Source organism: Dipodomys merriami, unplaced genomic scaffold, assembly GCF_024711535.1.
Source record: "Dipodomys merriami isolate MVZ:Mamm:240054 unplaced genomic scaffold, mDipMer1.0.p SCAF_7, whole genome shotgun sequence".
Classification (NCBI taxonomy): Eukaryota; Metazoa; Chordata; class Mammalia; order Rodentia; family Heteromyidae; genus Dipodomys; species Dipodomys merriami.
This window is the reverse complement of record NW_027206290.1, coordinates 8,283,259-8,304,709: the sequence shown is the minus strand read 5'-3', so window position 1 is coordinate 8,304,709 and position 21,451 is coordinate 8,283,259. Positions and strand designations below refer to the sequence as shown.

Below are 21,451 nucleotides of genomic sequence, written 5' to 3'. Positions count from 1 at the left end.
AGGACCAATGGAATAGAATTGAAAACCCAGAAATGAACCTACAGACCTACAGCCATCTAATCTTCGATAAGGAAGCTAAAACAATAGAATGGAAGAAAGACAGCCTCTTCAGTAAATGGTGCTGGCAAAATTGGTTAACTACATGTAGAAAACTAAAGCTAGATCCTTATATATCACCCTGCACCAGAATCAACTCCAAATGGATCAAAGACCTTGAACTCAAAGCAGACACTCTGAAAACATTACAGGATGGAATAGGAGAAACCTTAGGTCTCCTTGGTAGAATGCTTGGTAAGAAATGTATGCATTATCCTGCCCATGTAATTGTAGCCCCTCTGTACAGTATGTTCTCAAATAAAATAAAATAAAATTTAAAAAAAAAAAAAAAGAATGGCCAATAAAAAAAAAAACAAAAAACCAGCTTTACAATGTCGGGGGGGGGGGGGAAGGGGGGTATAATTGGGTGGGGGGAGGGGGGAGGCTGGGAAGGGAGGTGAAGGGTAAACAAAGGAGGAGGCTGCAATGCTTGGTAAGAAATGTATGCATTATCCTGCCCATGTAATTGTAGCCCCTCTGTACAGTATGTTCTCAAATAAAATAAAATAATATTAAAAAAAAAAGAAATGTATTCATCATCTTGCCCATGTAATTGTAACCTCTCTGTACACTATTTTCACAATAAAAAATAAATTAAAGAAAGAAAAACGAACTTTACAACTTTGGGGGAGAGGATAGGGAGGAGATGGGAGGAGTATAGGAAGGGATGGGAAGGGGACACAAAGAGGAGGCAACAATGCTTGATAAGAAATGAACTCGTTATCTTGCTCATGTAATTGTAACTCCTCTGTATGGTATTTTCACACACACAAAATAAAGTAAAAACTAACAAAAAAAAGAAATAGTTGTATTGTCAAAGCTCATAGACTTTATAGAAAGCTCACAAACTTTATAGACCATAACAATTTGCCTTGTGAAGGTTAAAATGTGTTAGTGACTTTAAATATTACTATCCCACAATGCTGCAAAATTTGTGAAATTTATATAATCACTTAATCTCAACAAAAAAAATTATTTTAAAAAAACACCATCTGCAGTGTTTGCACCTTGGAGAGAGAATGCTACCTCTGAACCTCTTACTCCATTACAAAGTGGGCAGACTCGGAACAACAGTTAATATGGGAGTATAGTCATTAGAAAGCTTCTGCCCTGGAATGTATACTTCATTTCAGTATGTTCACAACCAGTGAACATGTAAATTGGAAATGATTTGAAATGAAATGAATGAAAATAGTTTCACATTTGACTGGATGCATTGTGGGCTTTTAATAGATTATAATAACAACAATGACTGAATAAACTAAAATGATATATGCATTTAATCAGCAAAACACTTTAGGACCAACCTGGACCTTTAGGGGAAATTGCAGTGAAAACTAATAACTGATCAGAGATTTATCTTTGAAGAAGTCAAGGACCAAGGACTTTCAAAACTGCATTCCTACTTTCAGTCAGTTTTTCTTCATATCTCCCTCAAAACAATCATTCTTTAATTTTAAGGTCACTTATAATGCAAATAAAAATTACTATGGGAGCTTTAGATCTGGAAAAAGGTAGGTAGCAAGTTATTTTCGTGGAAAGTCTTCATGTTTAAGAAGTAATAAGTCTAAGAATACTGGTGGAAATGCATGCATGCCAACACAGTTTAACAGAGACCAGTTTTCCTTCCCACCATAGAAAAGCAGCAGCAGCAGAGCATGGTAGGAGGGTGGGTACTTTCAGACATTGCCCTACAGGCATCATGACCCCTAAGCAAACAGAAGCAGAAGAGGTGAATCCTGTGCATTGCCTACAAAATTTTCCAGGCTGCAAAACAGAAAGAGAGTGACCCATCCAAGGTCAAATAATATTGCTGAGTCAAAGATACAGAGGTTAAAAAAGTAAGTAAAGTGTAAGTAAGGAAGCTTGAACATGAGGGAGTGAAAGACACATAGAGATTGCAGAGGGGCTCACACACATCACCATCACCACCACCACCACCATCACCACTACCATTGCCACCACCACCACCACCACCATCACCACCACCATCACCACCACCACCACCACCATCACCACCACCACCACCACCACCACCACCACCATCACCACCACCATCACCACCATCACCACCACCATCACCACCACCATCACCACCACCACCACCATCACCACCACCATCACCACCACCACCACCATCACCACCACCATCACCACCACCACCACCACCACCACCATCACCACCACCACCACCATCACCACCACCATCACCACCACCATCACCACCACCACCTCCACCACCACCATCACCACCACCACCAATCTTGACAGTCGAAATAAGGATATCTCTGGGGTTAAAAAAAAAAAAAAAAGAATATCTTGGCATGCCTGAGAGGAAACTGCTCAGGGCCAGAAAAAAATCAACAGACCAAAAGCCAAACAATTCTCTGAACTAACACAGGTCTGGGAGTATGGTTTGTTCTTACCTGCCAGATGGGATAATCATCTAAATATTACTTAGGCTATTGGGTAGAATCCTCAAAAAAAAAAAAGTACTGTCCTAGTAGTGGGACAAACTTATCCTTAGACTAAATACTTATACTTCTCTGGATCTTCCCTAAGAAAGTTTCAAACCATGCTATAAAATAATCAAGCAATCAAACTGATTCCAAGGAAGTTAATCCCAACACCATTTAAAAGAATATGACCAGGTGTAACAACATTGGTTGTTAGATTCTGGCACCCAATCAAAACTTACCAATAATAGATTATTCACAACTAAGAGATAACAAATTAAATAATATGAATTGATTCCAAAATTATAAAGATTCTGGAATTAAAATTGAATTAAAGTAATTACTAAAACAATTGTTCATAGATGAGAGAGAGAGTAAATCACAAACAAGAAGGCAATAAAAATGGAAGATTTTTTTAATATACAAACGAGACTGCTAGAGATGAAACAAGCTGTTTGAAGGGAGAAAAAAAATCAACGTAAGTCAAAGAAATTTGTTTTGAAAAAAAAAAAAGAAATTTGTTTTGGGGTAAAATCCACAGAAACCTGCTGCTGCTGATTGATTACCTGGGCTGCTTTTCTAGATTACAGCTATCACTGGCTGTAACCAAACATAGTGATTATTGTAATAGAAATATCTACCCAAGTTTCTTAGGACATGTTCTCAACAGCCAGAGTTCATCAAACTCTTGCTTCTTAAGATACCTAATCTTTTTTGCCAGCAAATAGCATTATCATCCTATTTCCATAGGTTTCAGGAGCCATTCTAGACAAAGTGAGAAAAGAAATATAAACTAAGAATGTGTGCTGATGTGCAATAAACTCAGCAATAAATGTGTATTTACCAGGTTTCTTTCCTATCCTTATTTTCTCTGTTGAATATGCTGCTGGTAGTTATTTCTTTCTTAAGTCTTTTATCTTTGATTTTTCACCACCATTTCTCCTATAGGGACCCTCTTTCTTAACCCTTTCCCCTTAGACACCTGTTTCTGATGCCTAGGTAAATGATTTTAGCAACCGTAAGTTAAAGTTCATGGGCCCTAGTAATGTGTTCCCAGAGTGAGTCCTTTTTTACATCTTGTAAGGGTTTTATAATATGATACAAGGCATGGTTGTTGTGCTTGCACATTACAGGGTACAATTGCCTTCCTAGAAGTTTGTTATGAGGTCAGCACCTTACCTGTCTGATGAAAGAAGGGGAGAAAAATCAAAGGAAAGGAAATAAACCAAGAAAAATGTAAAATATGCTCCGTACATTTCAGAATCCAGTCAAGGAAACCTTGAATTGGAGATGTATTTACTGGAGTCTTCAAGGAACTCATGTGGCCTCCAGTTGCTTCTATGTAACCTGAAAGTATTGTGGTCACCCCAGAGAAGAAACATGCTCACAGCCCACTGTGCTAGCCTGCCAGCATTGTGATAGGAAGGAGTCAAAGGTCACATTGTGATCTGAGCATGTCCTATAACCAGAAATACATGAAGAATGGAGGCAAGAATAAGGTTTGAAATGGACACTAGGTAGAAGCTACTTTGAGGACTTTTATTCCAATCATTTGTGTCATTAGGACATGATTTCAAAGATGGTTATAGAATGTTCATCTATTTATTTCTCTCTTGTTTTATTTTCTTCCTGGCTGCCATTAGACAAGATGTGTTCTCAACTATAAAGCCCTGCCTTACCACAGGCCCAAAAGCAACAAGACTAACAGACCACAGACTGAAGCCTCCACCATCATGTGCCAAAATAGCCCTTTGTTTCTTTTAAAGTTGATTATCTTGGGTATTTTTTCTACAGTTATGGAATGGTGTTTGACACAAGAACCACCCATAACCCTACTGAGCTATAACCTGCATGCATCAATTTTTGAGCAAAGTTGTATTCATAAAATATGCTCTCCCTCATACTTTAAATTCAGCCAGAAGAAAATTTAAATATCTTAATATCTTCTGAAGGACATTAATCTGGGTCATAACATACAGCAACATTTTTAATCCCTTTTTTTTCTTCTAAGTACTTTGATTTTTTTTTCAAATCTTGTACATAAATAAAAGACTCAAACCTATAAAATGAAGAATGGAACCAGGCCCCTAGACAGAGATTGCTAGAATGTAGACAGCCAGTGTTTGATTCCTGAGCTGCAAGTTACAACCCAGAACAAGTCAGCTAAGTACTGTAAGACCCTCCCCTTTCCTAGAAAAGGGAGGCATTTACTCAGATCACAGTTTTGTTGTTAGGATCACAGTTTTGTTGTTAGGATCACAGTTTTGAGAAGGGAGTCAGGCAGTAAGCTCAGGAAAACACCAGCAAGTGTCACTTGGGAACAAGCTAGAAATCACATACTTCAGGGTCAGTAGGCTTTCAAGTTCTCCTTTCTCACAGCCTCCTATGGCACGCATGGGTTGAAGCAGAACTGGATATAACAGAGTGTTACACCAGAACTGTGCTTCTGGTGTTGGGTTCTTCTTTAAAAAGCAACACAAGTATGTCCTTAAGGAGGACGAACATCTGGGCTCAGTAGGCCGTGTGAGCATAAATGCAGCTGATTAAGAGCAGTGGGCCCGGTCATGGCCAGGGGAGGGGCGGGGGAGGCGGTGAGAACAGGTGCCCAGAACCTGTAAGCCAAAAATAGAGTGCTGAGCAAAACAGAAGTCAGAAACAGTATAAGTATAAAGATGCATGCCAGCCCTAAGGAGGTTAAAGCAGGAGGAGCATATGTTCCAGGCCAGCATGGGTTACGTAGTTAGACCATTTCTCAAAAAAACAAAGATTGAAAAAACATATATCAGAAACAGCCACTGTCTCTGAGGGAAAAGCAAGAATTTGACCTAATTCAGGTCACGTAGCTCTGAATCCTTTAAAGCCACCAAAAAGCTAATCATACTGTTTGTCTCCACAACAGACTTTGAAAACCACATATAGTCTATAAACATTAGCAAATGTCATCGTTGATGATTTATACCAACTTTCTTGCTCTCTACATTTAAAATTGGCCCTTGGGACTATCCACACATTATCAAAATGAGATAAGTGGAGATAAATCTCCCAAAATCTGCTCTTTCTAATCTGATGTCTTGAAGCTTTGTGAGTAATTCTGTTTCAGTTAATTCTCTTAAGAATGAGGCAGGCTCTTGACTCAGAACTTTAGAAAAACTAGTATAGATACTGAAAAAAAAAACATAATTTCAAAGAATTCCAAGGAGACCTCAAGTTTAAATTCCATGAGACAGATACATAGCTCCCTTTCTCCATGGGAAAACCGTATCTTAAAAGAGTCAATACATTTTATCAAGGTAGGGACTTGATTCCCAAAAACATGAGCCTACTTCGTCTGACTCCAAATGCAATGCTTTCCTTATGATCCACAGAGTTATCTTGGTTCTCTACAAACATGCAACTATCTATAGATTGGGCTGAGTTGCTTCTCCTTCAGGATGCTTTAACAAAATGAGTGGAAATGAATTGTGGCCATCAACACCTTTCACTTTGCGTAAGGAACCAACTGCACCAATTCACTCTAAAGTCCTTCCTATGTGTCTCACATTTTAAATTCCAGGGTCAAGTTGGTGAAATATGTATGGTCACTTCAAGAATGAAGCTTACACCCTAGTTTACCATCTGTCTTCTGACAAGAGAGATAACATAGCAAAAGAGATTTTAAAATAATCTAAATATAAAAATACATAATATGTTCCCCATCACTTTTCATAATCAGAAAAATGTATATGTACATATATGGGCAAATACATGTATAGACATATGTATATACATATATTCACATACCTAGAGATAATCAGTGCACTTTAAGATGGTATATGTGTGTGTGCATGTGTGTATATAGATATATATGTGTGTGTGTATATGTATATATTCTTAAAAGAGATGGTGTTGGTAATTAATGGAAAAATGTGACAGATTGGTTAGGTTTTTATTTCAAAGGTTAAAGTAAACTAATTGGCTTGACTTCATTGAAACACTAATGTTAAAATATTCCAAAGAATTTGTCCTTCATGGTTCCAGACTCTGAAATTATATTATGCAATAGTCCTACGATATTACATTTGCACTATTCAAAAATATTGACTTGGGGGAGTCTGGAAGAAGGAAATAGTCTACCTAAAAGGGGTAATGTCATTCCAAGACTCAGTTGGAACCTTTTTGGAATTAAAGAACCTGTGTTTTCTCAATACAGTTTTCATCCTGAATTGGTCAGGATGAGCAAGTTTCCTGCAGTACCAAACAATTCCAAAATCTCAGAGACATAAAACAACAGATGTTTACTTCTTGTTCAAGCAAAGTCTGTCATTGGGCCTAATCATTCTCCAGGACAGCTGTCCTCCATGTGTTGGCTGGGCATTCCAGCAGCTTCAGTTTAAGGACATCTCCAACTCAGCATGTACCTACACCAATGCCAAAGTGACAGAAAGAGGGCAGAGGAAGCACACCCAACTCAATGCTTCCACCCAGGTGTTCCACCTCCTCCCGTCTCATTGACAACAGCAAGTCATATGTCTAACCCAGATTCCTGGGAGTAGAGATCTCTCCCTCCCATGGCCAAAAAGAGAGAGAACAAGATGCAGTGAAGAGAAGTAATACCTACCATGAGTGTTTTTAAATTTAAGAGCAACAGGATTCAACAAATAGTTTTCAATGTGGAAAGCTTAACTGGAACCATCCTTCTTTGTTTTGAGAAAGGATGGTGAGATGTAGCTTTTCTTCATTGTAACTTCTAGTAGTATGTTATGTTAGCTAACTGTCCATGACAAGGATCTTTAGTTACTATGAATTCTTTCATTAGATTAAAGCTAGTTTAGAAAAGCTACCAGTGCATACTCATTCTGAAAATGTGATAAATCACATATGTGTTGTAACACATATGTGTTAGAATCACAATCCTAGAGTCACTTGTTTGTATAGTTTCCAGATCTAATTGTACCTCCCACTAACCAACTAACTGAATTAACCTTTAGTGGCTGCTATACCAATACAACAGGGGTCGTTTATTTCAAAGGTTGAACTGATAAATAATATAGGTTAAAATGCCATTAAATTCGAGATCAAAATGAGAAATAATATATAATTTAAAATACTCATAATTTAAAAAGTTAGAGTTGGCTTTAAATCTGCCTTAAAATTAAGTTTTGACTTGTTCAACCACTTTGGAAAGCAGCATGGAGGTTCCTCAAAAGATTCCACATAGAGCTCCCCTATGACCCAGCAATCCCACATTATACTAAAGCTACCTGCATAACTATGTTTATCACAGCATTATATACCATAGCTAAGACAGGGAACCAACCCAGATGCCCCTCAGTAGATGAATGGATCAAGAAAATGTGGTATACATACTTATATATATACATACATATATAATGGAATTCTATGCTTCTATCAGAAAGAATGACACTGCCCCATTTGTTAGAAAATTGAAAGACTTGGAAAAAATCATATTAAGTGAAGTAATCCAGGCTCAAAGAAACATAGGTCCCATAGTTTCCCTTATTTGCAATAACTAGTATGTCTAGGACAAGCAGAAAAGGTCAAAAGCTACGTACATATAACCTGATGCTAAGTGAAATGAACCCCATGACAGGGACACAAGTGGTTTAATCTTTCATGCTGTTGTTTTTTAATTTATATATAATATATCATGTGATATTTTGTCTCTTTTGTATATTCTTCCCCTTTCGTATAACCTGTTTTCACTGTATTTGATTTCAGTGCCCTGCATCTTGTATATACATTTTTCTAATTTGGGGAGGGGAAGGGAAATAAAATGCTTAAATAAGGATAGAGGTTGACCCATTGTAACAATGAGATGTACAAGACACTATGATGAAAACAAACTTTACAACTTGGTGGGTGGGAGGGAGCACTTGGGGAGGTAGGAGGGAAGGGATGATAGAGAAAAAATAAAGGAGGAGGTAGCAATGCTCAATAGGAAATGGACTCATTACTTGCTCTTGTAACTGTAACCCCTCTATACAATATCTTCACAATTAAAAATATATACAAAAAAGAATTTAAGTTTTGAATAATAGTATGTTAGTGAAAATATTCAATTTAGCTCTTACCATAATATCCAGATACATAAAAAACAGATTTGGTAGGGCTTTTGGTACTGTTTAATTATTATTTCCTGATTGTATCATCCACTAGGCATCTCAACTCAAGGTCTCAAGTAACCCCAATGAGGAGCATTTATGTAATCCTTTCTATGAGCTCTCTCTCATTTTTGGCACCCAGGAAAATGCAAGAGGTGGTCCAAAGTGAAAATTCATTCAAATCAAACCCATCTGCTGATATAAACATAATAAAGCTGACTTGGATGTAAAAAAGGAAAAACAATCTTTTTTATGGAATACATTTTGTTCTAGAATTAGGAGGAACACATGTTCCTGATATTTGCCATTGCATTCAATGTCCACATTATGTAGTTTGTCTATTTATATCAAATTTTTATTTTAAAACTAAGTATTTATCCAATGTGCTTGTGTAGTATTACTGTTTTTAACAAAAGATTCAAGAAGAATGTGAAGAGAGAGGAGAGAGAGATCAGGAAGGACAGAAACAGAAAGAGGAAGTAGTCATAATTTGAAACATGGTAGTGATCAGTCTAACAGATACACTCCCATTTGAAGTTCATTTGAAATGTATGATTAGTCCTCTATACACAGAAATTTATTTTCCAGGCAACAAAATTATTTCTTTTTCTTAGCAGCGAACTAATGCAACATGCTGAAGGAAAAAGTGACCAAGCCAACAGATAGTCTTATAACTCTTTGGAATCCTTTATAACCAATTCTATTTACACAAAGTAATTTCTTTCCATAAAATGCTCTTTCCACCTTTGCCCATTTTTTCTTCTGACTGGACGAGACAATGTTCCAAAGGAAATTTTCCATTCTAGTCTTGTTTGTATGTTTTTTTTTCTTTTTTACCAAACATGTGCTTGAGCTCTTTGCATTTAACCTTCTGATAAGAAAGTCCATCCTGGCCAGGCGCTGGTGGCTCATGGCTGTAATCCTAGCTACTCGGGAGGCTGAGATTTGAGAATTGGAGTTCAAAGTCAGGCCAGGCAGGATAAATCTTGAGATTCTTGTCTCCAATTAACCACCAGAAAGCTGGAAGTGGCTCTGTGGCTCAAGTGGTAGAGAGCGCTAGCCTTGAGATGAAGAGTTCGGGGATAGCTCACAGGCCCAGAATTCAAGCCCCACGATTGACAAAAGAAAAAAGGAAAAAAAGGAAGAAATAAAGTCCATCCTTTATCAAACCAAAGAAATCAAATCTTTAGTCTGTCACTGCATTATAGTTCAAATTTCATCAGGAGACCTCCTCTTAAAAGTTAATTATGAGGCTGGGAAGGTGGCTCAGTGGTTAGAGTGCTTGCCTCGCATGCATGAAGCCCTGAGTTTGATTCCTCAGCACCACATAAACAGAAAAAGCTGGAAGTGCCATTGTGGCTCAAGTGGTAGAGTGCTAGCCTTGAGCTGAATAGCTGGGGGACAGCGCCCAGGCCCAGAGTTCAAGCCCCATGACCAACAAAAAAAAAAAAAAGTTGATTATCAACCAAGAAAAATAAGAATTCTTTTTTTTTTAAGAAACACAAAGTCTAGATTGAACTTGGAATCCTGAAAGAATGATGGAACATTTTATAAATATGGTTCTAATTTTGGTCAGCAGAATACAACATTCTGTAATGCCTCTGCAATGAGACACCTTTGCTTTGTAACCTATATGTGGAAACTTGGTTTTGTGAAATACTCTGATTCATCAGCTCTTTTTCCCCCCTTAGCACATTTTTGTAAGTGAAAGAAATACTACATATATCCACATTCATATTGAGTAGCCAAAAAATTGTCCTGGCCCTGCCAGAGATCAGTATGTTTCAAATTAACAGAGCTGGCATAAGACAATGATCATATGGAACATACTGACTCTCTGTGACCTAACAATTAAGTTAATGCAATGGTCCTATGACCTATGAGTCCAAAAATCAGTCTGCAAACCTATAAATATGGCAGTGTTTCAAAGCATGCTCATTAAATGCAGCTTTTACTGGCAAATAAAAGCTATGACAAATAAACTAGAAGGCAGACAACTTGGAATTGACCTTGAACTGTAGCCTCCCAACACCAGGGTGGTAGCTGGAGACATACTTCCTATCAGTCATATGGCAATGCTGGTAAATAGAGGCCTACAAATGTCACATAGTGGGAGCTCATTACTGGTCAGTACATGAAATCTGCTCACAGAAGATGTGGAAGTTAGAATGACTAGGTTGTTCAATCATTTGCTCTGTGTTTTCAGTCTCTTTATTAAGGAACATGGTAGACCTATTCAAACATAATAAGTATAATTGAGGGTTACTGGGGAAAGTTCTCTTTCTCAGTGATAGCCCTTTGATGTTTTGATTATGCAAATTCCATTCCTAGTCATAGCAAGTGAGGCCTTTTCCATTAGTGTTACCTCCACAGTAAATTACTGTTACATCATTTTATGCTGAAAATAATGAATTTCGGGTTAATTTGTGAAGTCCTTTAATCATTTGCATTAGTGAGCACAGGAGCTTTTTCAGAATAGACACACTCATTCTTCTACATACTATTTAATGGCTGCTTCTGTGCTACAGTGGCCATGTGGAGTTGAGTGACTGACACAGAGACAGTACAGACCATAAATGCTAAAATATTTACCAGCTATCCCTTCACAGCAAACACTGATGTATTCATGATGTACAGCAATGAACCTCTGGAGCACCCAGAAATTAAGCAGAGAGAGATGAGGAACATGACCTCATGATGGTTTACTTTTCTAGACAGTGTGCTGCTGTTCAGAACCCACATAACTAATATAACCTGCAGAGGTAGATAGCAATGACTCTGGCACACACATTTTCAATAAATGTACGTGGCTTCATATATCCACTTATTCCATAAATAATATATGAAAGCTTACTATGTGCAAGGCACTGTTATAGGAAATATGAAAGGAGTAGAAAGCCTGAAAAAAGCGACAAAGATCTACACTGTAGTGTGCAGAGACGAAAAATTAGACTATCATCATATAAATGATTAAATAATAATGTGCTAGTACATAGGTGTAGTGTAGTTTACAGAGCAGACACAGAAAGAAGAGCCCTGTTTGCAAAGACAGGTTAGCAGAGACCTGTAGGAAATGAGAGGAAGCCATGGACAAGCCGAGGAAACTGCAGAGGCTCTGACAGGTTTAGGAGTTTGGCAGACCCTAAGAGGCCATTGTGAGGAAAGAGTCATAGCAAGTCAGAGGTCAGAAGGGAGCTACAGCAGCAGCACTTAAGGCCTTGAAGGCCTCATTGGGAAGTTTGAATTTCACCTGAGTGATGAAGAGTTTCAAGGAAAAGAGAGAGAATTTTGCCTATATTCAGAGTAATCCCTATGCTTGCTCTGTGAAGCATCAACTACAGAGAGGCCAGTGAAGGTCCCTCCATAGAGGAAACCAATTACTGTGAAAGAAACAGCATTTTAAAAAGTTTGTAGCCAGGCACCAGTGGCTGACTCCTGTAATCCTAGATACTCAGGAGGAGGAAATTTGAGGATGGTGGTTCAAAAGCAGCCCAGGCAGAAAAGTTTATGAGATGCTTATTTCCAATTAACCACCAGAAAACTGGAAGTGGTGTTGTGGCTCAAAGTGGTTGAATGCTAGCCTTGAGTAAAATAACCCAGGGACAACACTCAGGACCTGAATTCAAGCCCCACACTCAAGACAAAAAAAAAATGCTCCCAACACTAAGCACTATGCCACTTTCCCCCTTAATTAAAGGCCACTCCCACCATCCCCACCTCCTTAGATGAATCCTAGAAGGAAGAGGTTTAACCAGAGAAGAGTTTAATTGGCTTGTACAATAAATTGACAAGAAAAAAGCCCTTCAATAGGAGGCTGCAGTGCTTGGTAAGAAATGTATGCATTATCCTGCCCATGCAATTGTAACCCCTCTGTACAGTATGTTCACAAATAAAATAAAATAAAATTTAAAAAAGAAAAAGAAAAAGAAAAAAAGCCCTTCAAATGATTCTGATATAGACTAGAGCTTGGGATCCACAGTCATAACCTTTTAGGAGAAGTTCTACTAGGGAGAAAGGGAAGGAAAGAGAAGGGGAGGGAGGAAGACAGGAGGGAGGGAGGCAGGAAGGAGGTAGGAGGAGAAGGAAAGAAAAAAAGGATGAAAGGAGACAGGAAAGGAAGGAAAAGATGGAGAGAGAAGAGAGAGAGGAGAGGAGAGGAGAGGTGGAGGGGAAAGGGATAAGGGCAAATAAGGAAAGAAAGTGAAGGGATGCTGTGAGCAACTCAAGGTCCATCTCACTTGAAAGTGAGGAAACTTTTCTGCTGGTTGGTGGAGAACTGCTGGGGCCTGTAGTCTGGGCTACCCTTGAGCAGAAGCTCCTGTACACTAGCCACTAACTTGCTTTGATCAGCTCAAGACTGGCTGCCATCTTAGTTGAGTGGCTGAGGAGTGGCCACTGCCCCACATCCCAGTGACATGCATTTCACAGTGGCTTCTTGGAGACAACACCTTAATCAAAAGAAATGACTGGAGCAGAGAGAACTTCAGGTGTGTACCACCACAACCAGCGCAAATTTTTCATTGGAAGGAAAAGCTGGCCACACAAACTGAATTCATCAGTCACTTCAGCCAATCACTGGAGGACAACCAGTCACTCCAGCGCTGAAATAGATATCTAAGGGCTCTGGTATGGTAGAGGGCTGCCCCAGAGCCTGGATTCTAGACACATTGGACATCTTTGGGATGTGGCTGGTTGACTACTCAGCTAACAGATTGGTTTCCTGTCATCTGCCAGTTACCATTCTTCTTTCTGTGCTGGTTGGATTTCGCATACTCCTGGACAGCAGCAGCATGGAAGTCTCGGACATTCTTATTCCTCCAATGGTTGTGTTTCTGAAGCCTCACAGATCACCTGCCAAAGTGTGTGGAACACATGCTGCCCTACACATGGCTTAGGTGTGCAGCATGGCCAATGCTTACGGAGAGGAGCCCTGGACCCATGATGTCCCCAGACCCTCCAGTCCTATAGCAACTGGAAGAGCTGGGTATAGCAGCTCATATGAATGTCATTCTCTGATCAAAATACAAGTGTCAGCAAATATGGGCAGAACCACAGAGCTAATTCTGCATGAAGTGAAGACCGGAAGACATTAGATATGGGCAGATGGCTGCGTTTCTTGGTATCACTTCCTGAAGGGCAGTAAACTCTGGTGTAAACTCTGGTGACCACAGTTGTGATGGAAGCCAGGAAAGGTGACTTGTAAAACTGTGCATCTATCCAGCAAGAGCAGGTCCCACCATTCCCCCAACCAAACTGGACAGGATTGTATGTGGATGGGGCTGCAGAAGCAGCTGTCAATGTAATGCCACCCATTCTGCCTGGACCACAAGATTTTGGCCATGCCCCCTATTTTTCATGTTTCTCTCTGACTAAGAGGATACAAGAATCGGGGCCACACCCAGATTCCATGCTGACTAGTGGCACTGGTATTCTCTCTTTTGGTTCACACCACTGCTAGCAGCTGAGGAAGGTAGAGGTGCTGAGTGGTGAATAAGAGATCAAGGTACTTTTTGGAGAAATAGTCAAAAGTAGACATAGTTGGTGGTGATTGTGAGAACAAAGGTGGTTTTAGAGAGCCTAGAAATGTGGCCGCCAACCTTTGCTGTCCCAGTGCTGTGATGTCTGAGCCAACAAGATTTAAAAAATAGTTTCAGGAAAGAAACTACTGCAAGAATACCAGCAAAGGAATTGTCCTGGTTAACCCCAAGACAACCACCACTGAGGAATGTAATTCAACTGAGGGTGTAAAAGACCACACTAACCCTGAGCCTCCCCCAGCCTTTGGGCACAGTCAGAGTTGCCAGAATCAAGAATGTCACAGGTCCTAATAACACCGAGAATCTAGAAAAGCTCTACCAACACCTGGTGCTTTCCCTGGACTCCAGCAGAACACAAGAGTTACAAGCACTGGTGGAGCAGGCAGAGTTGGAAAGGCAACAAGACAACATGAAAGAGTTGGTGACAACATTGAAGTTGGAAAGAGATGGACTTGCAGAGGACCTGAGGGTGGAGAACTCCAAGCAGCAAGAGAAGGTCCAGAAGCTCTTGGAGCAAATGAACCAACTGAGAGAGGAGAAAGGGCAAGGGGTGAGGCAGGTGTTAGGGCTAGAGACCAACCTGTTAGAACTAAGAAAGCAGCTGACAGAGCTGCCACCCCCTGTAGCCTCCTTCAGGACCATCTCAGACTGAGCAGCAACTACAGGCCCAGGCCTTCCAGTTGATGAAGGAGCTCAAGAATCTACAGGAACAACTTCACATCCGGATACAGGAAAACCAGAGCCTCAGTCTCCAGAACCTGGAGCAGCAGCAGCTGCTGGAGAAGAAGGCCAAAGAATGGAATCAGCATGCCAAGGATCAGCACAAGACCCTTAAGACAATGGAAAAGGAACATGAGATCATGAGATGCTCGTTCATGCATAACCAAGAGCTGAAAGATCAGCTGGCCCAGCTGTAGGATACCTTCCACAGGCTGAGCGGTGAGAAGGAGGAGCTTGCCAGTGTCCTGTACTCAGAGCAGCAGGTGAAGAAACATCTGTGAGAGAAGCTGGGTCAGCTAGAGGAGAAGTCAGAAGAATGGAAAGTGGTGGCTGAATTCAAGAACCAAGCAGCTCAGAATCTGCAGGAACTGCAGGACCAGTACCTGGCCCAGATTCAGGAGCTCAGAGCTACCAGTGAATAGCACATGACCTCCAATCAACAGCTGAGCTCAGAGAAGGAGACCTGGCAGCACCTGCTGAGGCACACCCAGCTGCCACAGCAGCTGGAGCAGAAGCAGGTGCAGAGTGAGCTGGGGGTCCATCCTGTGCCTCAAAAGTTACAGGGCACACCAGACACTAGTAGCTCATGACTGGAATCCTATCTACTCAGGAGGCTGAGACCTGAGGATCTCAGTTCAAAGCCAGCCTGGGCAGGTAAAGTTTGTGAAACTGGCATCTCTAATTAACCACCAGAAAACCAGAAGTGGCTCTGTGGCTCAAGTAGTAGAGTGCTCGTGTTGAGATGAAGAGCTGAGGGATAGCACCCAGGCCCAGAGTTCAAGCCCCACAACTGACCCAAAAAAAAAGTTACAGGACACATTGAAATGCCTGGAAGCAACAAGACAGGAGAATGAGCAGCTGCAGGCCCAGCTGAGCTTCCTGCTTTCCTTAAGGAAGGTGAGGGCCTGAGCCAGGAAGAACAGACTAAGGAGGCAGCTCCACCTTACATGATTGTCCCAGAGGTCACCAACAGCCCACAAACCATGTGGGATTTTTACCTTGGAGCACTATCAGTGGCTGAATCAAGGATAGTGAAGCTCAACCAGCAGCTGCAGGAGCAGCAGGCCCACTGTAGACACATGGCCAACCTGGCAGCCCAGTGCCAGATAAAGTTGGAATGCCAGGTCCTCCTCTCCAAAAGTTAGAACCACAGTGTGTCTGGGGACAGGAAACAGGACACACAGGTACCCAAGCAAAAGCTGAAAATCTGCTTCATCACAACCTGCCCGACAAGGAAGAAGGAAAGAGAGAAAGAGAGAAAGAAAGAAAAGGTCATTAAACCCAACAGTTGGGAAAAAAAACAATAATATTAATAGAGCAAATAGAAATTTCCTGTGGAAAAACATACACCAAAGAAATGCAGAAATGCAATGCAGAATAATATATACAATTATAGAACATCTATAGTAAGAATATCAAACATCTCAATTTTTCACTTAAAAATTTTTCATGATGAATGTGCCATACTATTCATTGAATCTAATAAAATGTTAAAATTTTGAAAATAAATTGAAAAACATATATTTCCTTTTTATCACTGTGACAAAATACCTAAGAAAACACTTTAGTGAGGTAGGATTCATTTGGGCTCACAGTTGAGAGATTTCAGTCTACCACTAAGGAAGGGACTGGCAAAGCAAACTTGCACGTCTCATGGTGACGTGCAGAGAATAAGCAAGGGGCAAGAAATAAGGTATCCCCCTAAATGACACACTCCTCCAGTGAGGCCCCACCTACTTAGAGTCCATTCACCTGTAAACTCTTCAGTAGATGAATCCATTGATGAAGTTGTCACCCTCCAATCACCAACTCAACAGCTTAACCAGTTTCATGTCAAGTCTTCAATATATGAACATTTTGGGGTAACACTTCATATCCTAGCCAAAATAATCTGCAGAGTAAGAAAGGCAAATGTTTGGTACTCTGATTAAATGAAGATGAGAGATGGTGCTGGGAGACAGAAGTGGTCGGAGCCACACAACTGTGGACAGAACTAGAACTAGTGAATAGATATGACACCGATTTGAGCATAATGATGTCCAGTAGTCTGTTTTCATCTATTTGTGTCAAGATGGAACAACTCTAAGCACACTCCCAATGACCCTCCAAGTGTACATGGGCTATATCTATATCTGCTACAGGATCACTTCATGTTAGCAATGATTTTAGAATATTTTGGAAGAGCAAAAATGAAGTGGTATTTATTTGGGCTTTTGCTTTTTTGTTTTGTTTTTTACCTGCACTAGGTAAAATCTAATCTTTCCCAGTCTTTCAACCAAAATTATGAAAAATACGAAGGGAAAATATTCAAACCAAAACACTGGGCACAACATGTTCACATTATGTTTCACAGTATGTTTCATGTAGATTTTTTAAGGTCCATTCTAGAAAGGTAAAGGATTCATGATAAACCTTATGCTGCATATGCAAGTTCAAATTAAGAAAATAAAGGAAACAATTAGATAGATGACTTGGAGCATGGCTGAGGCCATGCTGGTTTCCTGTAGAGCTGGAGTCCAACTCCAGTCCTCTAACTCTAGGTCAACTCCACTCCACTACTGCAGCCCTGCCAACAATTTTCCCTAAGCCCAGATGTCCTGATGGTGTATTAAGCCAGATGTTCTCAAAGGCTAAAGTCACTTCCTGAAAGAAATTACTCATATAAGAAATCAGGCTTATGGTTATTGTAAACAACTAGAAGATTGTAATTTAAAGAGCAAGGATTCTTCCCTGAAGATACTCAGGGAAGGTGTTAGTAATTAATGATAATAACTTGAAGTCAGCAGAGCTGGTCCCATGCTTAGGCAAAGGCAGGGTCTATCCAGAGGATTATATAGTACCTTAGGGAGAACTTGCTGACAATGGTCAAGTTTCAACCTAGGTGCCACAAACTCCCATGGAAAGCTCTCCTCCATGAATCCCAGAGACTTAAGAGGCACAACATGGTCAAGAGACCTCAGGGCTTTGAATTTCTATAAGCATAAAAGCCTCTCCACACTCTAATCAGGCTTTTACCTCCAAATGGACAAAGTAGAAATATCCTAACCTAAGCTATGACCATGAAAACCTTCATAATCATCAGACTTGATAAACAAAAACCGTAATTTACTTTGTCACAAATCTTTGCAACCTTTATTTAACCAACTAACTCTCACAAGGTCACAATTAAATGCAAGCTCTTGGAAATATTAGGGTTAGAAGGGCAAGGCCATGACATGCCGTGGGCAACTTGAATCTGAGCCACAGTTCTGGGAAAGATTGCAAGCAGCAGATTATACAGAAGGCTACATAGGGCTCTGGCAAAGAAGACCTGGATTCTGGTCCTAACTTCTACCATTGACCCAAGATGACAATTCCTCCAAGCCCTACCTAAAGAACTAAAGAACTAACTAAACTAAAGAACAACTGTAACTAAAGAACAACTGACTTGTCTTTATCAGAAAATTGAAAAAGTATACATCAATGTGTTTTTACCAACTCTGACATGCTGTGTGCAAACTATTACTGTAATTTGTTCACACACAACAAAGCCAATAAGTTTTTAGGTTATGAGTGCTCAGCAAGCTAACAGTTGGCTTGTTGTGTTTGGTTCTTTACTTCTAAAATGACCTTGATCCTGCTATACCTGAGTGCCTAAAACAGAGAGTTAGTGATTGTAACTCTCACAGGCCACTGAGTTGACCCTGTGCTTAGTAAGTTTCCATTGTGCTCCTGATCTCATAATGAGTACAAACTATGCTGTGGGCAGGATAAACAGGGCAAAGCCTTGTAACTTGTGATCTTTTGCATTCCCTCTTTCAGTAATACTGTAATGCCCCCAGCACTTGCGATCTGCATACACATGGGATCTCAGGCTACTCAGAGAGCCACACAAGCAGAACATTTCAGCCTGGCATCATGAAGCCCTCTTTTGGTTCTCAATCCTCCCTTCTTCAAGGTATATCATTCTTTTTTTGTCAGTTGTGGGTCTTGAACTCTGGGCCTGGATGTTGTCCCTGAGCTCTTCAACTCAAGGCTAGAGTTCTACCCCTTGAGCCACAGTGCCACTTCTGGTTTTCTGGTGGTTAATTGAAGATAAGAGTCTCACCAACTTTCCTGCTCGGGCTGACTTTGAACTGTGATTCTCAGATCTCATCGCAGCCTCCTGAGTAGCTAGGATTACAGGTGTGAGCTACTGGTGCCCAGCTTACATCATATTTTATAAGACATTCCCTCTGCTAATGAAAGATAGCTTTGTCTCCTCCAGGTAAAGAATTTTTATTAGGATATTTTTTCCATTTCCTTCTTCTTTAAGATAGAATGCCACTATGTTGCTAAGAATGGCCTTAAACTTCTGGCTCAAGGCATCCTCCTGTCTCAGCCTCCTGATTAGCTGAGACTACAAGCATGTACAACTGAGTTTCCTTTGAATCTTTTTAGTAAATGCCTAAATCCAAAAAAAAAAAAAAGATTATAATGGCTGGATATTATGAGAAAACCGTATAAGAGGTGTTTAAGAGGCACGCGCGCACACACACACACACACACACACACACACACACACACACCTCCTCAAGCATGTATTCAGTGCTCACAGTGGGTGATGAGGGAGTGGAATAATCAGCTAGGTACACAAACCTATATCTAGGTCAAACAACACCTGCTGCATTATGCTATCAACAACAGAGTCCAGCTGCAATAAAATAGTTCATGTTGCACTTCAAGATTAATTGGAAAGAAAAAAATAATTAATTGGAAGTTGCCGAAGATATTTTGGCCCCCAGAAGATCACCCAATTATATGAAAATACAAACAAGGCATATCAGATAAATATCAGAAACTAAAATAATTGTATCCTCTACTAAGACAAAGCAGTCAGCATGAAACACTAATCACCAACATAATAGAAACTGGAATAGCTTGTGCTTTTCAGAAGCAAGCAGCTAAGGATGTTCTTAAGCTGAAAACTAATGGCCAACTCCTACTCCTGAGTGCAAATGCTACATTTAGAACAGAGCTTTGCTGAATTTTCTTCAACAAGGCAGTAGTATATTGGCTTAGCAGTAGTTCAGTTTACAAGATCAGCTTAATTCAAATGATTGTTTTATTTTAAAAATATCCTGAAATTGTCACTTTAAGGAAGTCATTCCTACTGACACAAACAAAACAAGATACAAGCAGGTGATGCTAAGTATTACAGAGGAACCAAATAAGTAGCTAAGGTAAAAAAAAAAATTAAGGAATAGACTCATGCACTCGTGTACACCTAAGTGGGACTGGAAAATAAACTCAGACATGAAAGACACAAGTCACCTAGTAAGCAAATGGGTGAGGGTGGGAGATTAATGAAGGAGCAGTCACATCAGGCATGTAGAACAATGACTACAAACACCAAAGCATTGAAAAGTCTGTTATCGGGGAATTTAGTAAATATAATGATGGATGGCTACAATTTAAAGAGCAAGGGAGAAACAAGATCTAATCACAGGGCTTTAATTTATAAAGCATAGTAGAAAGTTTTCTTTTCCTTATAGTATTAGTTTTTTTATTTTCTATTTTATTGTCTCATGAAATACAGGACTGGTTTCTTCAGAAGCCTCTCTCTTTGGCTTACAGCAGACATCTTTTCCCTCAGTCTGTACCATCTTTCCTCTGCTCATCTGTTTTATTTTCCTCTTCTTCTCATATGGCAGCACTTACAGTGAGTTAGGCTCTGCTTAGTTTAGCTTATTACCTCTATAAAGGTCCTCTCCCCACGTATAATCTGAAGTAGTTAGATTTGGTATGAGTTAGGAGAGAAATCAGAAAGTCATTAGAGAGATTTAAGAAAAAAAATGACATATTGACATAATCTGATTTGCATTTTAGGATGACTTTGGTTACATTATGCAAAATGAAAATAAATGGAGTTCCCCAAAGGGGAATGCTACTACACTGTTGGTGGGAATGTACGTTTGTTCAATCACTCTAGAAAGCAGTATGGAGGTTCCTCAAAAGACTAAATATAAAACTATCCTCTGACACAGCAATTCTACTCTTGGACATTTATTCAATAGAACACAAACAAGACCACACTAAAGTTACCAGCACAACCATGTTCATCTCAGCATTGTTTATCATAGCCAAGATATGAATCAACCCATATGCCCCTCAGTGGATGATGGATCAAGAAAATATGGAATATATTCTACTCATCCGTCAAAAGAAAGATATTGTACCATTCATAAGGAAATGGAAAGACTTAGGAAAATGATTTTATTCAAAGTAAACCAGACCCAAAGAACCATAGGTTGCATGTAAGTAGAATGTGCCTATAAATCTACAGGTAAACACACTGGATAGGGGAAAAAACACTGAGACATGATAAATTATATAGGTCTTGAGGCATTCACACAGAGTGAGACCAAAAGAAGATATTTTAAGAGAGGATCTCAAAAGGTCAATAGCTATGTGCATATGATAACATAAACTAATATTTACCTAAATGAACTCCAAGAAATTGAAACAACAGGGCTTTTTTTTTCTTTTTTGCTGTTTTTGTTTTCTTTGCTTTTGTATTGTT

The 21,451-nt window shown here is 39.8% G+C and overlaps 1 pseudogene; it reads right to left on the bottom strand.

The window, feature by feature from the left end:
• LOC138816831 (spindlin-1 pseudogene) overlaps positions 1-2,088 on the bottom strand; it is a 38,748-nt pseudogene extending 36,660 nt beyond the window's left edge.
• Between the last annotated feature and the right edge of the window lie 19,363 nt (positions 2,089-21,451).